The sequence below is a fragment of the Peromyscus californicus genome, unplaced genomic scaffold (genome assembly GCF_007827085.1).
Source record: "Peromyscus californicus insignis strain IS unplaced genomic scaffold, ASM782708v3 Scaffold_4__1_contigs__length_199733344, whole genome shotgun sequence".
Taxonomy (NCBI): domain Eukaryota; kingdom Metazoa; phylum Chordata; class Mammalia; order Rodentia; family Cricetidae; genus Peromyscus; species Peromyscus californicus.
Window position 1 is genome coordinate 142774476 of NW_026294562.1, and position 19560 is coordinate 142794035.

At 34.4% G+C, this 19560-nt stretch overlaps 1 protein-coding gene across 16 annotated transcripts in view; it reads left to right on the plus strand.

The window, feature by feature from the left end:
- LOC128124757 (selenide, water dikinase 2-like) overlaps positions 1-19560 on the plus strand; it is a 168633-nt gene that overhangs the window by 57612 nt on the left and 91461 nt on the right. The gene's annotated exons all lie outside the window — the stretch shown is intronic.

The following is a 19560-nucleotide window of genomic DNA, read 5'->3' on the forward strand; positions in this document are numbered from 1 at the left end:
ATAGTCAGAGGCAGGGATATCTGGAAGAGGCCAGAGTGGACATAACCAGATTGAGCTAGGCCATGTGGGAGAGGGAGAAGGGAGGGGAGAAGAGAGAAAGGGGAACATGTGCAGCAGCCAAGAGCCAAAGGTCCAAAATGGGAAGCATATCCAAAAATGTCTGGAATATATAGGGAAGAGCCTCTGAGCTTGGAGAGTTCAGGGTAGAGGGAGGAGTATGCAAGAGCCATACCCTGTAACAGGTAGGGACTGAGGGATGCTTGGGGAACCTGGTGGCCACATCCAGCTTTGATATGTTAAATAGGCACCTCAGCTGTTTGCTCCATTTGGAACTTAACACTAATGAATTATGTCTTTCCTCTCTTGAAAGTTCCTCTCTCTAGCCTCCTCCTAATTCCCTGACTTCTATGGGTACTTCCAATGTGGTATAAATACACGTATTATATTTTCCTTTGTAAATTACTTACATAATTTTCTTTGTTTGCTGACTTATTAAAATATGTATTTATATCCTCTCCTCCATTGAAAATCATTTAGGAGAAAAGTTATATGGTGTTTGATAAGTTTTGGTTACCAATGTGTCTTATGATGAGTTATTCTTCTAAAAAATTATCAGCTTAATAGAGACTTCTTTGTGTAAAAGAAGATAGTAATACAGAAATCTCTTGTTCATGTAATAAAGCAATCATGAGAATTTTTTATTCATACAGTGAATAAGATTAGCAAGTTACAACAAATTATAACAGAACTTATTAATTTTTTTCCTTGCTAAGAATTTATTCTAGAGCTTTGCAAATGCCTCACAAGTGTTTTGCAACTGAATTCTATCTCCAGTTCTTGGTTTTTTTGAGACAGGCTCTAAACCTGTGTTCCATGCTGCTTCTCACTGAGATATTATTGTCTGTTTCCGAGTGCTGGGATTATAAGCATGCACCAGCATATCGATGTATTTTGTCTTTAATAATTGTTGTCATTTGTAGCTAGAGTTTTCCGGCCTGGCCCACAGTCAGGACAAATCTCTCTCACCTACCAGACCCAACCAAGTAAACACAGAGACTTATATTGGTTAGAAACTGTATGGCCATGGCAGGCTTCTTGCTAACTGTTCTTACAGCTTAAATTAATCCATTTCTATAAATCTATACCTTGCCACGTGGCTTGTGACTTACCGGCATCTTCACATGCTGTTTGTCATCATGGCGGCTGGCAGTGTCTCTGACTCAGCCTTCCACTTCCCAGCTTTATTCTCCTTCTTGTCCCACCTACACTTCCTGCCTCACCACTGGCCAATCAGTGATTTATTTACTAACCAATCAGAGCAACACATTTGCCATACAGAACATCCCACAGTAGTCATTTATCTCATGACATGCATATATCATAATTTTATGAATTTGACATAAAGCATATGAAACATATCTATATGTTTACCTAACAATGCTGCTCAGATGCCAGTACTCAAATTGTTATTTATTTTATTTTCTTTAGAGTTTTTTGATACAAGTGGTTTTCTTTGTATGATAGCGCTGGTTGTCCTAGAACTTGCTTTGTAGACCAGGCTGTCCTTAAACTCACAAAGATCCAACTGTCTTTGCCTTCCAAGTGTTGGGGTTAAATGTGTGTGCCACAACTTCTGGCTGCCTCAAATTGGTATTTTTAAAAACAGGCTTTATGTAGATAAAACTTCATGGAAAGATTTGGAATAATACTGTAGTCATCAGTTTCTAGAAACTGCAATAATAAGGGAAGACATAGTTCATTAAAACAATATTTTGACGCTGTTACATGTTCTTGAAAAATAATATTAGTAGGCACTATGTCTTGATGTTCTTCACATGCCAGGTTTACTTTGCTGTATAGTCTGAAATTTTAATTTTGCATACCACATTGGCATAATTACATTCAGTTGCACAATTAATACAAGTATTGTAAAGTGCACAAAGTCAAATTTTTGGACTTATTTCATCACTGCTTTATGTTTCACAGCAACATATACCACATGGTCAACAGTGGCATATATAAATTCATTTGTCACTGTTATTTTCTTGATATCACATTCACATATTTATATCTTTTTTCCACTGGTAGTACTTTTTTCAAGAATTATTTAAGAAGCACTCCTAAAATATTGTATTCCTTGATCTTGGTATTGTTAATTGCTCTTTTGTTATTCCCTGTAACTGTTTTGATCAGTCTGATCTCATAGTTAAAAGACAAGCAGCACATTAAAGAGACTCTCAGCCATTGTGATCCTGGTTTCAGACTCAGTGAAGATGGGCCCTAAAGGAGCAGTTAGCCTTTTGTTCCTTCCTCATCTCTTAGATCTACAATTCTAGGTTTGACTTAATTCTGCAGTCAAGTATTTTCTGTTGGTAAATTGGCAAAAAGTCTATTTGAAGTCTCAGAATTTAGTTCTCATTGTCTTTACAAGATTTGAACTTTCCACCCTCTCTGTCTATAAAAGTCAAAGGTGGAAAAAGTGGGCTTGGTTTGAGTCATTCGTCCATTCAATAACCTGGGATGAAACTCAGGGTAGGTCTGGTATATCTCCAGCAGTACTCCACAGCTATCCATCTTTGAGCATCAGAATGTTTCCCAAGAAACAGGAAAAGGAAACTCCAAACATAGACAGCTTAGGAATTTATAGTGTACAAAGACACTTCACACAAAATGCTAAGTGTAAAATCTACTTCCATAAAGACTTAATGTTTCTGGGTCATAATACCACAAAGGCTGTTATGGCTCTGTTTTGCTATCATGTAAAACATTTGATAGTTTTTAATTCCCAAACCCCAACCTTGACCCCATGGAAGAATAATCATATAATAGAATTAGATGAATGAGGACTTAAAGTATGTTAGGCATTTAAATTATTGATTCTTTCTTCTTTTCTACTGAGTTGTGTGTAGCTCCCCATTGAGACTTGCTCCCTCACTAATGCTTGATCTGTCTGTTTTAGAATCCAGCATATAAAATTAATCAGGCATCTGTCTTGTTAATATTTGTCAAATGGAAGAACAGTGTCCTTGATAGAAAAATGGACTGTTAACCTTGTAGCACAAATGGAAAAATGTATCCGTATTAGGAGGAAAGTGCTTGAAGGAAGCTGTCATAGCCCTCTGTTGCTCTAATTGTAGTCAACTTTTAATGTCATCAGCAGCTCTCACCTTGAAGAAGCAGCCACTGGTGTGTCTGGTGGGCCACAGGGACCAGGGGAAACAGTATGAACTGCATGTTACACAAGTAATTCTGTTCTGGGTGTTTCTGTTTGATATGTTTCCTGGCTGAACTACTTAATACCACATGTAGTTAAAAACCACAGTGAGTATTCTCAGGAGTGTCCTGCCTCTGCATCATACTGGGCAGGACTGAACTTCTTTCTTCTAGTGTGATGTAAAAGTCAGATTCATCAATGACAAACTTGAAAGTAAAGTTAGAAAACATATTTTCTTCTAAATTAGGCTTAAGAGAGAAGCAGCAGCATTGTTCTTATAACTGATACTGTTCTACTGAATTGCCATTTTCACTTTATTCAATCCCTATTCTTTTTACCTTTGATAAAGTGTGAGCTCCCTCAGAATCTCTTTGTACCTTGACCCTAGTACTTTTTATACATTCTGATCATGGTATGTGCTCATTGAACATAGTTTCAATACTGTGAATATTTTGATGTAAATTAACTATGTATTAAAGGAAATAAAAAATAGTTTATTTGGAGCCATAAGTAAGTGGGCATTCCTAGAGAACATGGATTCACTACCTTGAATGACCTCTTCTGCATGAAATAGGGCAAATGAGCTTTTGTAGCCAGTAAAGACAGACAGAAATCAGTACATTCCACAAACATATTGATGCACATAGAGCTATAGGAATGGTGGCAGCAAGCAGTCATTTTGGTTCAACAATACATTTGAAAAAGCTAACATATTAGATACAAAATTTAAAATAAATGACTATTTTCCTAAAAGAACTAAGATAACAGAAGATAAAATTCACTCTTGACCTATAACATGCATATTCTAATTCTCTATTTATTTTTTTTCTCTCTCTCTCATTTTCTCTCCCTCTCCATAGTCACAATGTTCTTCTTAGAAAGGTCAGAAGTCTACAAGATTTTTAATAAATTCCTTAGTTTCACAAATGTTTTATTAAATAATTGAATGAATTTGGTGAAAATATAAACACTTAACAATATTTACACATATATGGAAAATATATATATAATTTCGTTTTGTGGTTTTGCTTTGAACTGTTCCCACATATTTTCTTCTGGTACTTTCCTAGATTTGAACCTTACCTACAGATCTTTGCATATTTTTACATTATTTGTACATAGTGAGAGACAGGAGACAAGTTTCATTCTTCTCAATATGTGCATCCGGCTTCCACACTACCAATGATTGAAGAGATTATTGTTTTTCCAATATTTGTTCTTGATAGCTTGTCAAAGCAAGTTGGCTATAAATATTTTGATGGTTTTCTACATTTTCAATTCTGTTTCATTAGTCTGTTGTCAGGTTTTCTACCAGTTTGCTGCTTGATTTCTGTAGCTTTGAGGAATGTTTGGAATTTTTTGTAATTTAGGTTTGTTCTTTTAGCTTATGACTGCTTTGTCTACTTGGGTCTTTTGTGGTTATGTGAATTTTTCGGGGTTTTTTTTGTTAACATGAAGAATGTAATTAGTATTTTTGTGGAAGTTTCACTGAATCAGTAGGTTGTTGTGAGGAATAGGAGAAATATTAGCTATATTTTTGCAAGTCATAAACATGGAGAGTCTTTTCATTCTGGAGTGTCCTATATAATTTTTTCATTGACATTGTATAGCTTTCAATATTTGCTAGTTTTCACTGTCCTAATACAAATTCCCTAAGTGAGAAAGAAAATTTCAAAAACTCCCTTAAATTTGAAAGTAAAAGAGCTAAATCAGGTTCAAAATTTTGAAACAGAGAATTATGCTTTGAAAGAATTTTTGTGGTAACAGATAAATAGTGAGAGCAAATTTTCTTTCTTTCTTTCCTAAAAGAGAGGAAAATTAACAGAAAATTAAGGCAAAGTAGAGCCTAAGTTAAACTGCATATAAGCAGGGTTTTGATGAGAACAAAGCCAGAAATTAATGTGATGAAGTTGATTCAGTCAAAGTCAACGGGAGATCACTGAAAGAAATAATGAAGAAAGGCTAGCTCATACAATGTTTTTATGTTGTGATATGACAATAGATGAAAACGAGTTTTGACCAGTTTCACCACTATCTGTATGCTTCGTGATTAGATCTTTCATGGAAGAACAGTAATTCCCACTTCTTTTGTACATGAGGATGATGTCCTTTAAGCAAGGTTGGCAGATTTTATTATTACTATTAAAGCCTAGAGGTGAATACACATTACTGTGCAACCTAGATATCAAGTGATAGTGATTTTTCCTCTAACTTTAAGCATCTAAAGTACAAAGATAATTTAAAAGGCAACTTTCTGTCAATCATTTAAAAATGGTGAAATAACACAATAATGAAAAGAATAATAAAAGGGGAAATATAAATAGTATAATATCTGTTGAAAATATACAGTCATGTATCTGTTGAAAATATCATCCTGTAACTGTTAAACATTTACATATAATAATATTCCATGCTTAAATGTTCCATTAGTAAAATTTTATAAGTACTTGAGGAAAACTACAGAATTAATTTTCAGAATATTAAATTTTACTAACAAATGTAAAATAATATGACTATTATGGCCATAGATGGGATTGAAGATTAAATTATGTTACACTTCAAAAAATAAAGAATTCTGCATTATGACGATTTAAGATTTTTTTCTTAGAAATGAGAAACATTTTTGTTTTGTACTTAATAAAACAGCATTCAATACTTCTGGCTTCCACTCTAACATGGAAGAGCTTACATGCCATCATTTCTGTCTTATCAAGATAAAACAGAAAAAAAAATTTTCCCTTGAAACCATCAGAGAATGGAAGCTTCAGGAAAGCTACCTATTAAAATCTGGAGAGTCTAAAACTAATACTTAGGTATATGGAACAGAAATTGGAGACACAAATTAAAAGAAGTGCTTAGGTTAAAACATAAATGAATAACTGAGCAGAACGTGACAAGAATCAGAGGAAAAGACTCTGGGGGACCTCACAGTGTGTGTTCAACCTATGTACAGGAACCTCACCCATGTCTCAAGGTCCATGTCAAAGAATGATTCCCTTGTGATTCCGAAAAAGAACAGAGAAAAGCTTGTGAAATACACCCAGAGTATCCCCATAGCAGTTTCCATCTTCAATCAAAATACTTTACCAAAGTAATATTCCATTTGGAAGTTGGGCATTATTTTTCTAGCCAATTTCTTTCTGTCTTACAAGTCAAAAACTAATAATCCCACAAGGATTAACAGAGGTCAATGCTTTAGAGAAATGCATTAGGGACTGTGGTATTTTGAATGTAACTGGCCCCCATAAGCTCACAGGGAGGGGCACTATTAGGAGGTGTGACTTTGTTTGAGTAGGTGTGAATTTGGTGGAGGAAGCATTTCACTGTGAGGATGGGCTTTGAGGTGCTCTGTGCTCAAACTATACCCAGTGACACAATTCACTTCTTATTGCCTTGGGATCAAGCTGTAGAATTCTCAGCTACTTCTCTAGCACCATGTCTGTTTGTATTCTACCATGTCCCACCATGATGACAATGGACTGAATCTCTGAAACTTTAAGATACCCAATTAAATGTTTTCCTTTATAAGAATTACCATGGTCATGGTGTCTCTTCACAGCAATAGAAACCGTAACTAAGAAAAGGTCACTAAAATAAAAGAAGAAAATAGAAGGAAACTGGGGAGAGAAGAAAGCTATGCATGTATCCAGAGATGACTCAATGGAAGAAAACCTCTTGTCTTTGATGAATTGAGTTCAAAACCTAGGACCTACATGGTACAAGAAGAAAATCAAGGCCCACAAATTATCCTCTGACCTTCAAATGTGGGCCTTGGCACACACATTCATGAATAAAAAAACAAATAAATACAAATATAAACAAATATTGAGGGTCAGTGAGATGGTACAGGACATAAAGCTGCTTGACTCTAATCATGATGATGTGAGTTTGAGCCCTGGGACACACATGGTGAAAAGAGAGGAACAATTTCTGCAAATTGTCCTCTGATCTCTCCCTGTGGAGCATTGACAAACATGTCAACACACACACACACACACACACACACACACACACACACACACACACACACATATACCATGTTTGAATGTACGCATAAATAAGTAAATAAAGAAATACTGTAAAAAATAATTTCAGGCAGTGAAATGGTTCAGCAGGTAAAAGGGCTTATCTAAATACCCAATGACTTGAATTTGGTTCCTGAAACACACATGATGAGAGGAGAGAAACAACTGCTTCAAAAGTTGTCACCTGAACTCTAGATGCACATGGTGACACAGACACCTCTTTCCAAACAATAAACATTGAAAACATCTAATTTAAAGAAGATATGCAACTGTAGAAATTTCTGCACAGACTAGTACACTATACAAACTTACTCAACAGTTCTCAGAATATCCAGTGTTCCTTGACATCTCACCACACCACAGACTTGCATATAATAACAATGGGTTATGGTTGAAGAAGCTGCAAAGCATTAGTTGTCTCAAACTATTTAGTGAAGCCCAAAGTCAAAATGAGAAATCAAAACAAAGATATTAAAGGAGTCTGACACTCTGTTCCTCTAGTAAATGCAAACATTAACCATCCAGCTCCTGCTCAGATGGCCATAAATCTCACTGTAAAGGACTATTTACCCCAGTTTCTTATTACAGACAAAATGGCAGTGAGTGTCATATGTCAAAAAACAATTAAAAAAAAGGGAGATATCAGTGAATAACACCAGACCCAGAACATATATGTTAGAATTATCAAAGGGGAATGCTAAACCACTATTATGAACATGTTTAGGGAACAGAATGGAAAATGGAGATACTATGCTTGAAGAATGAGCTATATAAGCAGAGACATTGGAATTTTGATAATCAAAAGAAAATACTAGAAATGAAAAGCCCTTCAAACAGAAAGAAAGGATGCTTTCACTGGGTTCATCAGTATACTAAACAGAGTGCAGGAATCAATCAACAATCTTATAAGTCTATTTTACACACTTCGGTGCAAAGAAGAAAACAAAATAACAATAGAATATACCAGAACATTTAAGAACAGTAGAACCTACTATATCTTAGTATAATTGAAGTCCTAGAAGCAGAGAGTACAAGAAGAAAAACAAAACAAAACAAAAAACCAAACAAACAAAAATCAAAACAATAGCAGGCATAAAGTGTCCAAAAGTAGTAGCATCCAAAGATCCATGTAATTCAGAGAACAAATAAAACAATAGAAAAAAAACCTAGCAAAACCTAGGTGTGTCATAGTCAGTAGAGAAACCAAAAGGGGAAAAACTTGAATTAATCCATAGGAAAAAATCCTCATCTACAAAATAAAAAGAATAAAATAACTTTTCCATTGAAATCATGAAATCATGAAGGAAGGAGATATTTAAATGCTTAAAATTGTTCAAGAATAGAAGAAACTAATTAACATAGCAGTCTATATGCAGATAAGTTATTCAAAAGTAAAAGGCAATAACAACTTCCATATGTTCTTGGAACAGACAAAAACATATATATTTCCCAGCATACATGCCCTTTAATACATGTTAATTAAAGTTCTTCAGGAAAAAGAAAAATAGTTTTAATCCAAAAGCAATGTTTCAGTAAGAAATAGCATTATTGAATAAATAAAAGTGGTAAAATAAAATCTATTATTTACATTGTCCATTCTTTCATTATTTTACTGAAATTATTTTCATACAATATAGTATGATCATACTTGTGTCCCCTTCCTATCCCTTCCAGTATCCTTCCCACCTCCCCACCCACAGAATTCCATGTCTTTTATTGCTCATGCTCCTCATAAAACAAATAAAACACAGCCCAAAAAATACAAAAACACATACATGAATACACACATACATGGGGTCCAGGAAAGCAGGGAGGGAAGGAGGAAGGGGGAGAGAGAGAGAAAGGGAGAGGGAATTTGAAGCCAAAGAACAATAAGACACACACACACACACACACACACACACACACACACACACACACACACACAAATGACCAAACAAAGCAATATGAGACAAAAATACCACTGATTTCATGTTTTTCAGCCATTTACTCATGGGCCCACTGTTCTTAAATAATCTAAAAGCTTTATTAAAGGAATACAAGCAATTTCCTGGGTAATTATGGCATACAAGTATGTAAAATAATTGTCAACAATGCTACAAATGATTGTAGAAAGAAATTAAATATATTCTGTTGTAATGATGCCACAGTAGAGGTAAAATGCATATACCCTTCATGTAAAGTGCTCAAGTAAAAGTAGATAATGGAGTAAAATGAGATGGGATAAAGAAATGGTAATGTGATGACTAGAAAACGCATACAATATATTAGTTCAGCTACATAACAACCACTTTAAATATTAAGTCATTTAAAATATAAAGATTGTCAAATGGATTGAGTATGATCTCTAAGTGTCTACAAGAAATCTGCTTTTAAGATTTAAACAGATTCAAAGTAAAGAGAAAGGAAAAGATCCCAGCAAAAGTTACTATATTGATTTCAGACAAACCAGATTTCAGAACAAGAAAGATATGAGACATAAAGAATGTTATTACAAAATGATTACAGTGTAGCTGGAGATTTCTCCAGTCCCACAAGGGCCCCGCAGCCACTCAGACCCAAGTAAACACACAGAGACTTATGTTACTTATAAACTATATGGCAGTGGCAGGCTTCTTGCTATCTAGTTCTTATATCTTAAATTAACCCATTTATAGTAATCTATACCTTGCCATGTGATTCGTGGCTTACTGGTATCTTTACATGTTGTTTCTCCTGGCAGCAGCTGGCAGCATCTCCTGATTCAGCCTTCCTGTTCCCAGAATTCTCCTCTCTCTTTGTCCCACCTATACTTTCTGCCTGGTTATTAGCCAAACAGCACTTTATTTATTAACCAATCAGAGCAACACATTCACAGTATACAGATATCCACAGCATAACAGATCATTAAACAAATGAGATACTAGTTATAAACCTGTCTATACATAATAACAAGAATGTACAGCCACATGAGATAATAGTTACTATTATTGAAAGAAGAAATAGACAAAGAAACAGTAGAATTCAGTTTAGAGGTGTCAAGATCTTTGCCAAGAACCAATAAAGTAGTCAAATCACAATAAGAATAGAGATGACTTGATCAGCACTATGTATTGATTTGTTTAACACTGATAGAGTACTCATCTAACAACAGGGTACTATAAATTATTCTAATTCACATGAGAAATGTTCACCCAATTGATCAATCATGTTGTATGTCATGAAATATGTCTTAATAGATTCAAAAGTGTAAAAAATAGCAGTTCTCAGAAAAAAATAATTTATAAATAAATAAAAAACAGCTCAGTAGTCATCAAGTATTTGGAAATTAAATAATATAACCCTTCAGGTATGATACTTAAAGCTACTCATTAGAGAGATTATAATTCATTTTTAATAAGTTCATGCAAAAATCCTAATCAAAATTTGGAATATCAGTTCTCTATCATTATTTCCAGAATGTGGACATAGAGGGATCACTTACTAGATCACTGCATACACAGCAGTCAGACAGACATTAAAAGGAAACTATGGACCAATATGTCCTATGAATTTCAGCCTAAAATTTTTAACAATGGCAGGATTCAGATATGTGTATATAGATATATTTTCTGTGTGCTATGAGAGTTAACATTACTAATTAAGATAGACATAGCAGGAGAGTAGTTATGTCCATAAAATATGTGCTACTATTGTACCAGTAGGAATGTCATATTGGGCCAGTAACTATTTTAGCTCACAGCTGTGTAAAATTGTTGATTACCTTTTCACTTAGTAATACAAGCAGAATTTTCTAGCACTAGAAACTAGTAAATACAGCTGAAGCATCCAGTTAGATACCAACTTGAAAGATCAAGCGACCCCAAATCCCAGCATGAACAGGGAGGTGATCAGGAAGTCCCACCCATAGATGAAAAGTTATTGGCAATTTGTGGCTGCTGGAAGAAGGACAGTCAGTTCTCTTCAGAAATACAGTCCTTGAAAGACTACCCATGTTGGAGTGGTTCATACTCCCTGCACATACAGACAGCACTTACTAGACTCAATAAAATTGAAATAAGACAACAAATCAAGTTCAGAATGAAATGGATGTATAACTAGAAAGAAGGGAATGGGTGTGACTATGTTCAAAAGATTATATGTGTTTATGAAATATTCAGATTTAGAAAAAACAAAAATTATAAAATATTGGAATAAAGAAACTGCGTTTTCCTTGGTTAGGTTACCAAGGTAGGTAGTCTTATATAAAAAATTGCTATCATTGAAACTATTGAGCTTTTTGAGTTTATTGTTTTTCAATAAATTCTGACATTATGGAAAGACAAGAAAATTCTTAACACATTATTGTTGAATTGAATTCACCAATATATACAAAAGATATTAAAGCAAGCTGTTAACTTATTCTAGGTATACAAATCTGTTTCACCATTTAAATTTCAACAGCCCAAGGGGAAAAAAATTACAAAATAATATTGATAGGTGGAAAAGGTATTTAATGAAATCTAATATTTATTAGCAATATTAATTTTGAGCAAGGAAATAATTCAAGGAAATTTCCTTAACTTGATAAAATATCTACAAATACAAGATCCAGTTTACATCAAACTTACAGCATAAGACCCTCTTATAAATGAGGCCAGAATGTTGTTTCTTATAGCATTATTTTATGAGATCTTTTTGAATGTCTCAGTTAGTTCATCACTTTGAGAAAAAGGAATAAGCCCTACAGGTCATAAGGAAAGAAATAAACTGCCTTTATCTGGGTGATATGACTGTTTATGAAAAGGACTCCCAAAGAATCTGCAAAAAGAAAAGCCCTTAGAGCTAGTAATGGAGTGCATCAAGACTAGAGGATATGAGGTACATCAATTTCTTGTTGCTGTGTCAATACTGAAAGAAGCAATTTAATTTTTAAAAGTTTTCGTGTGTGTGTGTGTGTGTGTGTGTGTGTGTGTGTGTGTGTGTGTGTGTATGTGTGTTTGTGTGTGTATGTACATTCCACAGCACAGATGTAGAGAACAACTTACAAGGAATTGGTCCTTTGCTTTAACATCTAAGAGATCTGAGGATCACACTTAGTCCATCAGGCTCAGCTACAAGTACCTTTACCTGCTGAGTCACTCACCAGCTCAAAAGAAATAATTTGAATTGCAAAACAATTATTTTTCTTTTTAGTTTCCTAGACTTTGGTGTTTTACAGTCTTGCTGTGAGCCTGTGGGGAGGCAGAACATCATGAATAAAGCACCTTGGTTCATGGTGGCTTGGAAATGGAGGGACAAGAAAGAACCAGGTCATGCTCCTAGTGACCAAGCATTCCTAACTAGACCCATCTCCTAATAATACTCTCATATTATTAATTCATTGCTCCATAAATTAAGTAAGAGCTCCCAAGATCCATTCACTTCCCAAAAGTCTATTATCTGGCAACCAGGGCCCTAAATGGAAGCCTTCCATAAAGGATATCTCAGATTCAAATCATAAGACTAAAATACATAAACCAGTTGTTTCCCTAATACCAGTTGAAGACAAAATGTAAAAAACTCTATGCTAGAAAGAAAAAAATAGGTTTAAAATATAAGTAAGTAGGTATAGGCACATTTTTCTACATACATAAAGTATACCACTTTGGTGAAAGGAATCAAAGGTCTAAATAAAGATCTGTGTTTGGGGATTTGAAGACTCCGTGTTGTCTAGATGCTATTCTTCCTGACTTGATCTATAGATTCAATGTAATCCTATTTAAGCACAAATTCAATATTGACAGATTAATTCTAAGGTTTATATGAAAAATAAAGATCCAGAAGAGTCAGAAAAATACTGAAGTGGATCAAAGTTGGGTAAACGATATATATGACTTGGTTTCAAATATTTTATTAGAAACCATAGAAATGAAAGTAGTTTACAATTGGAAAAGAATAAAGTATAATACAGAATGAATAAAAGCCAGGATTAGAAGGAGACAGGGGTGCAAATCCAGTGCCTGAAGAATAGGTTTTCAAAGGACACTGGTGTCGTCAGACTTGGTGGCCCAACTGTAATGCTGTCACACAGGAGGTGAAGACAGGAGCTTAAAGCTATACTTGGCTACATAAGTCCAAGACCTGCCTGAGCTACATAAGAACATGTCGTCAAACAGATTTAAAAATGAAGGAAGAATGTTTCTTGAGCAAGGTGATATACATACACAAACAAGTGATCCTAGATTCAAACTATGTATACAAGGAGTACACTAACTTCATCACAGAACTAAGTATGATAGCAAAATATTTGAAACTTAAAACAATATTATGTGACCTTAGATTCCATGAAGAGATTTTAAGTAAATCACATGCATTAATTAAATCTAATGAGGGCAAAAATATAACTTGGACTTTTTCTAGTCTGTCTTTTAAAAACATTGTTAAATTAATGGAAAGAGAAGGCACAGATCAGGAGACAATATTTTCTAAATATATCTTTTATCTATTCAAGTCAATAAGAACTCATTAAACTTAGCAATGAGAAGTCATAAAATTTACTTTAAAAATAGACAAGATTTAAACAGAAGCTTTATAAAAGTTATGTAGATGCCAACCTTATATAAAAATACTCAAATCTTTATATTATTAGGGAGTTTCAAAGTGATATAATTTTTCATTAGAGTAAAAAGTTATAGACAAGCAAAGATTAAAAACAAGACTAGTCCACATTGTAATGTACTGTTGTTGGGAAATCAGTGTAAATAGAATGGTACATAATTAAGTATAATGTGTAGATATGCCTTGTAAACACTCAGGAACACACACACATGCATACATACTATTATCTTACTCTATCATCTGAGAAATCATGTGATATTCTAATAACAATAGGCATAACCAGGATCTACACCTTCATAATTAGGAAACCAAATCAATGACCCTTGGAAAAGTAGCTCAGTTTTCAATTGGTAGGGAATGTTTATAGTGGACCCAGAACAATTTGTAATATCAGACTAAAAAGGTACTAAGCATGTAGACACCTTCATTCATGGAATTGCATTAACAAGGCATAGGAACAAGCCTAAACAGCTCCATGCTCACAAAGCTAGAACAAACTGAAAACAATGCATAGAATATCCTGGCTGATAACTCATAGTTTTAAATAAATATCTTTGAATCCATAGTAATATAGATAACTGAATGCTAAAAGAAAAATATTTTGTTGTTGTTGTTGTTGTTTTTTCCAAGACAGGGTTTCTATGTGTAGCTTTGTGCCTGTCCTGGATTTCGCTCTGTAGACCAGGCTGGTCTCGAACTCACAGAGATCCGCCTGGATCTGCCTCCCGAGTGCTGGGATTAAAGGCGTGTGCCACCACTGCCCAACAAAAAATATTTTTATATTACTTTCAAAGGATAGAATGTAAAAGTAGGAGTCAGAAGAAAAGCAGATTGTCAGTGTGTGTCATAGAGTTTATATTGCTATGAAGAGAAACTACAACCACATCAACTCTTATAAAGTATAACATTTAACTGGGGCTTATGTACAGTTCAGAGGTTTGGTCTACTGCCATTATGGCAGGAAGTATGGCAGCATGCAGGCAGACTTGGTATTTGAGAGGTAGCTGAGAATTCTACATATAGATTGGTAGGGGGCAAAAATAAAGAGTGACACTCGGTCTTCTTTGAGCTTCTGAAACCTCAAAGTATAACCCTAGTGACACACTTATTCCATAAAGGCCACACCTACTTCAAGAAGGCTCTACCTCTTAATAGTACCATTTCATATGGGTCAATGGAAGTAATTTTCATTCAGGCCAACACAGTATGGAAGCCTGATAAATAATATCATAGCATGGTGACCATAAGCAGCATCAATAGTGATGAAACATATTGGAAATAGGTCTGTTGATATAATGTGCTGGAGATTACACTTATCTCATGATTGTCTTCCTTAAACCCACAAGGCCCGAACCATCTTTCAATACTCATCAGAAATCATCTTTTGAGAGACACTTTCCAGAATATTTGAATATTTTGTTTCAAAATTATAAAGGTCATAAAAAAGAAAAATTTGATAAAGTATCACGGCCCAGAATAATGTAAACACACAAATAAGTGTAGTATGAGGTCGTGGAGCAGAAAGAGGGAACATTGTTAAGATTATAAAAATCTGAAGGAAACATATATTATAATGGATTACCAATATTGGTTTATTTACAAATGTATCATAATAATAGATTAATATCAGAAAAACTTGATGTGAACATTTGTGAACTCTGAGCTCTCTTCACTTTTGCAGTAAGTGCATTTTCAAACAAAGAGTAAAAAACATTCAGTGTAATTCAACTAAGTAATGCATGGGAGGGAAAAAAAATCACAATTGTGCCCCCAAAACGTTTGATAAAATGCAAAATAATCTTTCATATGCAGACCCTAGTCTTTCTCATTTATTTTCAAATTTATGTGTTTAGGTATTTGAGAAGTGTGTGTGTGTGTGTGTGTGTGTGTGTGTGTGTGTGTGTGTGTGTGTGTGTGTATCCTGGCATGGACACCATAGTGTGAGTATGGAGGTTAACAGAAAGCTTTCAGGAACAGGCTGTCTCTTTCCACTGTGAGTTCCAGTGATAGAACTCAATTCATGAGGCATGAACTTCAAATCTTATTACCAGCTGTCCATCCTCTAGATATTATTTTTAATGTATGTGTAAATACGTTGTGTTAGTGTGGATATAGATCCTGAAACTATAAAGGGGACCACAAAGTAGGAGAAGAAATGTGTTGAGGAAGAAGATGGGTAATAGAACACATGTGACATCAAAAGAAAAGAGGCTGCTGAGACTGAGAGGGAAGTCTAGGGAGAGCAAAGAGGTAAAGGAAGGAAGGAGGATCAACAAAACTAAATTAAGTTTGAAAATGTCAGAATGAGTGATGTTATGGTGGTGCACTCCTTTAATCCCAGAACTTGGGAGGCAGATTGAGGAGTTTGAGGCCAGCCTGGTCCGCAGAGTGAGTTCTTGGACAGGCAGGGATGCACAGAGAAAACTTTTTTTTTTTCCAAAAAAAGTCATAATTAAATCTATCAGTTGTATGGTAATTAAAAATAAAGTAAACTGATTCTTAATAATTCTTTATTGTAACCAAAACCCAAATGCAGATAAAGGGTGAAATACTGATAATAAAGATATGAAAAGTTTTCCTGATAACGAGGAAAATGCTTCTTTTGTGATTTATATTAATCACTAGTCTGAGAGTCTGGTAATAAGCCAAATAGGTCATGGAATGAGGAATGGCAATGTAAATGTATATATTTCATTACTCACACAAAAAAGTGTTTTAAGCAATAAAAATAACGAAGTTAATGTAACAAACTGCTGACTTCTAAAACCAACATTTAAAACTAAGTGTGTCTCTGTGAAACAGAAAATTTAAAGTGATAGAAAGATAGCAACTGATAACATTTTCAGAAAAATCACAACATCAACTACAGGAAAAGATATCTGAAGAAGTATTAACAAGCAGTGTTGAAAGGAAATAAATATTATCAAACAAATGAGGTAATACATTCAGATTGATACATTTACTTCTGCATGAATGTTCTGCCTTCCTGAAATTTACTTAAAGGTCCAGTTAAAAAATGTTTCAAATCCAAAATTGACTCATTTTTATTTTCAAAATTATTAATCTTTTTTCAAGAATTATTTAGGATTTACAACTGAAAAGAGTTGGTGGTTAGCTCAGTGATAGTATGACTTTCTAGTACACGCTGGTTTCAACCATCATCACAGAAAAAAAGAAAGGAAGCAAGGGAAGGGGAGAGGGAAAGAAAAAGACAAAAGGAGAGTTTCTTGAGGTAGATTAGTGTGACTGTGTGAGTTGTATGACCAAATCTGAGGTTCTATTATAAAATTACAGCATAAAATTATATTCATTGTTGTGCACAACTATAATCCCAATAGTCAGGCTTCAGAGGTGGGAGTGTTGTGAGGTCTAACCCAGCCTACTCCACAATGCATGATATCATCAACAATAGTAGCCACTCAAATTACATTGTATTGACAAATGACAGAGACTATCCCACATACTCCATTTAGATGTGACAAAGGCAAAGTTCTGTGACGTATGACCCAACGATCACTGTTTGACAGTTAAGAAAGCCTTATCTACTCAATAGCTCCTGGCAGGTCTGTTGAACTTCATGATGGAAAATCCTGAGTCCTTTTCAGACAAACACAGAAGATATTTCTAGGTATTGCTCATCTGTAAACCAACCAACCAACCAACCAACCAACCAACCAACTAACCAATCAATCAACCAACCAACCAACAAAATAAAAAAAAATAACAAAAATCAAAGCTTCTTGAATATAACATAACAGTGTCATTATAATTTGTGGGAAGTTGAAAAGTCAAAATTAAATGCCAGAAGTGCTTGCCAAGAAAATAATCATTGATGAAGTAATTTTCATCAAAATTAAAATACTTTTGTCAAAATATAGTGTTTACTCAGTAGAGGACCATTATATAAAACAGTCAATAAACTTTTATGTAGGACAAAGTAAGAAACAAAACATTTAAATACCTATTTCAGAAAGGAAGATATTGAAACAACCAGTTAGCATATGAAGTGGTCATTGGCCATAAAAAAGTACTATTTCAAATAATCAGGCAAAATACTACCTAATTTCAAGTTAAAATCCAGTTTTAAACAGTCTATTCAGAATATTCTTACTAAATGCTAAAGTTGAATGGAGACATCTTACTCTTAAGCACAGAGTTAACAAGATGCATAATTTTGTCTACATATGAATGGTTATAGTAGCATAATTTCTTTTTTGTTTGTTTGTTTGTTTTTTCGAGACAGGGTTTCTCTGTGTAGTTTTGCGCCTTTCCTGGAACTCACTTGGTAGCCCAGGCTGGCCTCGAACTCACAGAGATCCGCCTGGCTCTGCCTCCCGAGTGCTGGGATTAAAGGCGTGCGCCACCACCGCCCGGCAATAATTTCTTATATATAAACTTCAAAGCTAAGGAGCTATAAGGAGTTAAGAGAAAAAAATAAATCTCAGAATATACTCATGCATTCAGAAAATATTAGTATTATTATGGATAGTTCTTTTCAGAGACTAACCTACGTAGAGGGCAGAGTTTATTTTATTTTACTCAGTTTTGCGATTTTGTCTTCCTACAAAATTAAGGCTGGTCTCAGGCTCCTGAGCCCAGGTGATCCTTGTGTGTAAGCCTCCTGTGAACAGTGATTATAGCCACATGCCACCATTCCTAAATAAGAAACTTAACTTTATACTTGAACTTGACTTTCATTGAAAATTAGGAAACATTTGATTAATTGGCACTGTTTATATGGCATATTACTATCCAAATTCACATATGAGCTCCACTATCATGCAAACAGCTTGTGAACTTCAGCTGATAAACATCTGATGGTAGACTTACTTTGTTTGTTTCTTCCCATATAGGAAATTCTTTATTTCATAAAACATTTCTCAGTTTTCTTTTAATGACTTTGATGTGTTGCAGTAAATCTAGCTTGTGAATGTAGACCATTGTATGAATCAAGTATTCTGCTGATAACTTAGGCATTCCAAATACATTTTTGGGTTCAGTGAAGACTTGATTCTGGTGTATACAAATTCATCCTCTTTGATATTATGAATACTACTATATGTTCTTATCATGCATTGATTTCCATTTAGAAGATTCTCACATTAATTTTTATTACATGTATTTGTGTGTGTGTGTGTGTGTGTGTGTGTGTGTGTGTGTGTGTGTGTGTGTATGTGTGTTTGGGGGGTTGTAATCACACCATTGCATGCTTGTGGAGGTCAGAGGACAATTTTCAGAAACTGGTTCTTTTGTTTCACTGTATGGGTCCTGGGAATAGAACCCCAGTTGCCAGGCTTCATAGCAAGTGCCTTTCCCAGCTGAATCAAATCACCAGACTCAATATTCTTACTCTCTACCTGAATTTTCTATGACTTAAAGTTAAGAAAATTTCTAGTTCATTAGTATAATTAGTATAATTTCTACAATAAAATAAGTAGACAAGTTCAACCTTGTTACATTTTTTCAAATTTGTAATATGTTATAATGTCTGTAATTGATGGTTGATGAACTGATTATTGGTGGTTGCACTCAGAGGACTGACACCCATATATTTGTTGGTCTATATATATGCATTTGATAAATTAGGAGCTTGGTATTTGACTTGTGTTTTAGAAGTAAACATCCATGAAATACAATTCTTTAAACTACTCTCCAACTTCTGTGCACTCTTAGATAAATATTACAGAAGAATAAGACTCCATGGCCTAACAGAATATGTGACCATTATATAAAATGAAACTAGCTATACTGAATCTGTCAAAA